This window comes from Belonocnema kinseyi, chromosome 4 (genome assembly GCF_010883055.1).
Source record: "Belonocnema kinseyi isolate 2016_QV_RU_SX_M_011 chromosome 4, B_treatae_v1, whole genome shotgun sequence".
Classification (NCBI taxonomy): Eukaryota; Metazoa; Arthropoda; class Insecta; order Hymenoptera; family Cynipidae; genus Belonocnema; species Belonocnema kinseyi.
The window spans coordinates 9,169,558-9,176,338 of record NC_046660.1 but is presented as its reverse complement, the minus strand read 5'-3'; positions in this window follow the sequence as shown (position 1 = coordinate 9,176,338).

Below are 6,781 nucleotides of genomic sequence, written 5' to 3'. Positions count from 1 at the left end.
GGGTTTCTGCTGAATATGGTTACAAAAATAAATAGACTGTCGCAGATAATTGTCCAGGGGTGGTCCCGAAGGAATTAACCCCCAAGCGCGACCTCTCAGAGTACGCAGCTACTCGTGGGAACAACAATGACAACACCAAACATAGTTGTAGTAAGTGCGGTTCAAAACAACAGAATGCGCAGGGCTCCCGACAATGGGTCAGCCAACAATGCCGACCAATCTAGAGCTGGGGGAGCTAATGAAAATGGATTTAATGCGATGGATCGGAGGGATTTCGCGACCTTTGGGTAAGCAGAGTGACTAAATCACGAATTGCTAGAGTGCTACGATGCGAGTGTGGCCCCTGAACGGGGTTACATGGCACGGCTGCATGCTCTGTGGTGTGAGAAACACCTGGATCTATTGCACTTTTCGCAGCAACGTCTGTGAAACCATGCTGAACTACTCCGTAAAACGGGCTATGTAAGCGGAACGCCTACTCTACCACAGCTAGAAAGCCGGCAACAGAGCAAGAGAGGTGACACTAAGACCAACCGCGGGCAGGCATCCAATAGATGAACAGCGATTCTTTACGACCCCGAGAAACATCATCACTAATGTTTCTCTCAAGCCTAAAGATCTGGCTGAAATGGATGACGAGCTTCTTGGACATTTTTCCGGAGAATCCGACCTCTGGGCTATCAGTTATTGTGTGTATAATGCAGCGAGAGCTTTGGCCGATGCGAACCGTAAAACAAAACCAACGGTTGATCTTAAGACCAAAAGACGAATGCATCAACTTGCCATAAAGATAGACTGGGCAAGACAGTACGTGTCCCGCGTTCAGTGTGTGATTAACTACGTCACATCTGGTAGGAATTTTACCGCCAAGGTTCGAAAGTTCGCGCGCGAATTCCAGATCCTTTATCACACATTTAACAAGTCAAAGCTGCTGACCATCAGGCAGCATATTGTTGAGAGAGTACGAATACTATCTGATGCTAAGAGAAGTCTAGAGCGGAGGGACAGATGGGTCAGAGAAAATCAACAGTTTCTCTCTGACCCATCTCGACTCTTCCAAGACTCTCTAGTTACTGTCGAACACCCACCCAAACCAGAAAATGAAGAATGCCCACCCATCACTACCGAGGAGGTGAAAAAAGTATTAAGAGGGATGTAGAAATATTCCGCACCGGGACCAGATGGTATCAAAACCTTCTGGTGGAAGAAGTTTTCTTCAACCTATCAGCATTTGGCCCGTATTTTTACCTCATATTTGAAGTCGGAAGAGCCGATTCCAGAGTGGTTGGTGGAAGGGCGCGCAATACTCCTGCCGAAAATAGGCAACTTAGCTGACCCGAAGAATTACAGGCCAATAACTGGTCTGATCACACTTTATAAGGTATTCACAGTTATCCTAAATGATAGGATTGTTCGGGCAATTGAACCTGTGTGGCAAGAAATGTATGAACAACGAGGCTCAAAGAAAGGCGTATCTGGATGTCAGGAGAACCTGCTCATCGATAGATGTGTCTGCAAAGATGCAGCATTCTATCAGCGTGACCTATCGATGGCCTAGATTGATTATCGGAAAGCTTTCGATTCGACCTCCCATAGACTTATCATCTGTCTTTTGGAAATCTTAAAGGTTCATCCGCAAATAGTTGGGTGCATAGAGAGATTGATGCCTCTTTGGGAAACCAGATTTACTATCTCATTTGGAAAAAGTCGTGTGACAACTAACAAGGTCACCTTCCAGAGAGGTGTCTTTCAGGGCGAGACCATGGGCCCACTCCTCTTTTGTCTTACATTATTGCCACTATCTCCAGCACTTCGCCATTCCGACGGGTACTTGTGCGGCAAACCTGCAGATCGAAAGTACAAGGTCACTCATGTATTTTACATGGACGATCTTAAAATCAATGCTAGAGAACAGAGAGCAACTGCATCCAGCTCTGGGGATTGTCGAACGATATGCTAAGGAAATTGGATTGGAATTTGGGTTAGACAAATGCGTCAAGGTTTATTTGAAGCGAGGAAAACTTAATGGCATCCCTTGACGATCCTGAGCTCATTGATGGAAGCGCCATACGACACCCTTGCGCTGAAAAGACTTATACATAGCTGGGCGTTCCACAGAGCCGCAATCAGGATGTGACATCTATAAAGGATACTCTCCGAAGCAGATACAAACGTCTCATCCGACAGATTCGGTCTTCCGAACTGTCGGCGAGGAACAAAGTATCTGCAACGAACATGCTTGCCGTCCCGGTACTACTCTATTCATTTGGAGTAGTTCCATGGACGAAGAACGAGCTCAGATCCCTTGATATCGGGACAAGAAAGGTTATGCACATGAACAAAAGCATGCATCTGAAGTCTTCCGTCCCGCGGCTGTACATCTCACGCCGTCAAGGTGGTCGCGGAATATTGAGTCTTGAATGTCTTCACAACAGGATTATTCTGGGTACAGCACATAGAGTTGCAAATGGAAAAGATCTTCTTCTTAAAATGGTCAGGAATAACGAAGAAGTGGGCAAAGGAGCGTTTCTGTACAAAGCAGCAAGGAGGCTGCTGAAACACTCGGACTTTACTTCAGTATTAGGGGTGAGCAAAATGCATCAAATCTTATCTATCTCGAGTACTCACTCCTGAAAGCCCGGATTAAGAAAGCACAAGAGAAAAACTTCCGTGAACAGCTCCTCGATAAGAGGATGCACGGTATCTTCCACAGAAATGTGAAGGATCAGTCAATGTCTTGTGAGCTAACGTTTGCTTTCCTTAAATCGCCGGGATTGAAGTCTGGTACAGAGGGTTTCATTTTTTCATGCCAGGACATGTCATTTCTACCTTAACATACCGTCGCCACATTTTGAGGCAAGACATTCCCGATGATAGCTGCAGGGCGTGCCATGCACACCCCGAGCATTTAGCTCACATACTATATAGTTGTCCAACTCACGCTGGAACTACCTACATTCAAAGGCGCAATGCGGCACTAAGAGTGCTTTATTACCATCTCTGTCACTCTTACGGCATTAACCTTAATATCGTTCCTCTAAATGCTCCTAGGGAAATCGAGTCGATTTTCGAGAATGGGAAGTGCCGCATATACTGGAACTTTATATTCTCGACAATTATTTTTGTTGCTCACTCGAGGCCTGACATGTTTCTTTTTGACTTCGAGAAGCGAACCATGTTCATTATCGAATTTTCGGCACCAGCTGACAAAAACGTCACAACCAAGGAGAATGAAAAGAAAGAGAGGTATTGAGACCTTATAAGGCAGTTCCAACGATTGTACTGGGAATATTCTGTTAAACTAATCGTCCTTATCATCGGCGCTCTTGGAGGTGTCAAGCTTTTACTTGCTAATAGCCTAAAAAGCATCTCTGCGTGTCAACAATATGCTAAAATACTTGCGGGAAAAATGCAGAAGGCGGTAGGCCTTGGATCGCTTTGTGTTCTTAGGGTGCACGAAGCTTTTTCTGGATCGTCGTATTGATTCCTTTACAGACTGTAACTACCAGTCTCACGGTCGTGAGACGTGGTTGTGGTTGTGACTGAAATTTTACCGCGATTTCGGTAGGTAAACCGTGTGTGTAAAGTTTAGATCGTAACACAACATTGGCAATGAGCAAATTCACTTAATGGCAAAACGACAAAAGTTGCGATTAAATTTTTAACAACAAAAGTTTTTCATAAAAATTTGCATGCTTGATGAAAATGTGTTAGTTATATCCGAAGGAGCTTTAACAAAAGAGAATTCACAATTACCAATTTAATGTTGTTGATGCTTTCGCCATTAGTTTTGAAAAGTCTATACACAAAGATCGAGCGTTCAGTGCGAGGTGAATACGTTATTGAGCGCAAAACGTGAGATAAATATATTATTTCCATCTAAAACCATAGGAAGAACAGAAAAATAAGAAAGAAAACAGCTTTTCGACGGGTGGTTTTGAGCTTTTATGAACGGTTTAAATGGTTTGTTGAAACAGTATTAACCGCCCTGACCGTGTAAAAATCGAACATGAACGGTAAATAATAAAAAATAAATGCAAGTAGAAAATTCTCATTGACAAAGATTTTTATGATTACCGAAATGGTTCACAGATTTCGCTAAGATTTCGGAAAGATTTAAAAGATTTCATAAAAATTTGACAAAGATTGCAATGTTGAGATCTCATAAAGATTTTATAAAGATTTCAAATATTTCGCAAGTATTTGACAAATATTTCAATGATTTTCTAATGATTTCAAATAGATTTTGAAGATTACACAAAGATTTTAGATTGTGCGAAAAGTTTCTGATAGATTTTAGACTTCTATTATTTCACAAAGACTGTACAAAGACCTTACATTGATTTTAATGACTTCACGACGATCTCGAAGATTTCAAATAATTTGCAAAGATTTTTAGAGTTCATAAAGATTTCACAAAAACTCATACTATTTCACAAAGATTTCAGTTAGATTTCAACTATTGAAGAAAGATTAAATACTGATTTGAATCATTTAGAAACGTTTCAAACATCTCACAAAGATTAAAAATATTTTGTAAATATCTTTGAAGAATTCACCAGGATTTCACAACGAATCGTATTATTTCACAATGAATTTATACAGATTTCAAATGTTGAAGAAAGATTTAAATAAGTTCGTAATGATTTTCTAATGGGTTGAGATATTTCTCAAAATTTTTTGGAAAACTAGAAAATATTGCAATGACTTGAAAGAATTCACAAATATTTCAGATAGATTTTTAATATTTCACAAATACTGATATTATTTCACAAATATTTCGAAAATATTTTAAAGAGTTCCCAAAGACTTCAATTATCTCTCAAAAATTTTACAAAAGATTTAAATAATTTCAGAAATATTAACTATTATTTTAAAAACATTAAAAATACTTCGAAAAGATTTTTAGAGAATTCTCAAAGATTTAAACAAATTTTCAAATATTTTTATGATTGAAAAAGGTTTTATAAACATTCAAGTATTTTCGAAAATATTAGCAAATATTTCAAATATTCTGAAACGATTTTCAAAGATTTTGGCTAGCTTTAGAAGATTTGACAAATGCTTCTATTATTTCAAAAAGACTTGTATCATTTCTTAGAAATTTGAAATAGAGTACAAATAGATAAAAATTTTAGTAACTTCCTAAACATTTTAGAAAATATTTCCTAAAGATTTAGAAAAAAATTAAATAATTTTACAAATATTGCCAAATAATTTAAATATTTCGCGAATATTTCCAAAGATATCACAAATGTTTGAAAAAGGTTGCAGTAATATCTCGAAGATATTACAAATATTTCAAATATTTTTTAAAGGTTTCGAATATATTTAGAAAATTCTAGAAAGGCTTCTATTATTACACAAAGATTCCAGATAGATTCGAAACATTGAAAAAAGTTAACAAAATATAAAAAAATTAAAGTTTTTCACTTTTTTTTAAAAGTCACAACTAAATAATAATTAAGTGTTTAAACGAGTTGTGAGGGATCTCACAAATTAAGGGAAAGGAAAGTATTTGGAAGTCGAGAAAGGGTGAAGTCAATTATGGGCAACCATTTGAACATGAAAATTAATTTCTTAGTCAACTTACAAAAGGGGTGAGCACTGGGATGTCTTTCCCCACTCTCTCTCCGAGGCCCACAGGGCCGTGACTAAGTGGGGCACTTATAACTCTGTTATAGAGTGTTAAATATTTGAATGGAAGCTTAGCCTTCCTAACAATGACCAGCTGAAAAAAATTATTCATAACAAAAATAAATTGTTTAAACTATTGTTCATTTGTTGAAAAATACTTTGAAACATTTCACTTGCCAAACAGAAATAATTTCGGACAAAAAAAGAAAAAACAGAGCAAATATGTGTTAATTTTGGGCAAAATTGCCAATTTCAGTTTTATGGGACATTTTTCAGGCTCCACAGTGGGGGGGGGGGGGCTCAAAATTTAGAATAATTTCGATGGATTCGTTGGAGATGACGTTGTTTCAGCACCTCACAAAACGGAAGGGGGCGGGTGGCATGCCCTTTAATTTTAAAAAAAAGTTTCGATTTAGTAGGCATCCTCCTCCCCCAAAGCCGATCACAAAATTTTATTTTTCCGCTGCACCCTAAAAAGGAAATTATTTACTAAAGTTGATAATTGAACTTCTGTATGCATTAGGAGATCCGCGAGATACCTTTCATTCAAAAGGTCAAAGAAATTTCCCTAATCAGGAATATTTCGGTTATTTTTTCGAAATCCTGGTTCTTTCTGTCCACTCTATAGGTGCTGTATATGTTTCATCAAGTCTGTAATATTATGTAAAACCTTACATAACCTGAGAAAGCGATAATTTATTGACACCTTTTGGTTAGAAAATCAATTCCAACGTGTTAGGATTTTTAAATTTGAGTTAATGCTCTTTTGGAAATTCGAAGTAGATAATACAGGTTTGGTGTTGACGATCAGTAGTAACAGCCTTGATTGTTAGCCATCCACTTGATTTTCATAGAGTTGTTTTTAACCGGGAAAAAAGGATAGAGCTATAATAGTTAAATAACATTTTTTAGATTAAGCTTAAAATTAAAATGATTTGAAACGCTAAGAAAAAGCCAAGTGAATTTAACTGAGTTTAATCTCAAAGAGATTGAAGAAAATTTTCGAGAATTGAAAAGTATGCAGTAATATTTGAAGAATTAAATAAACATTAAAAAACTCCGTAAATGGAAGTTAACAAAAGTTGAAAACATCACTGCACGCCATTTTTTTATTTTAAAAATCCGCGAAGGAGCCAAGTTTTTC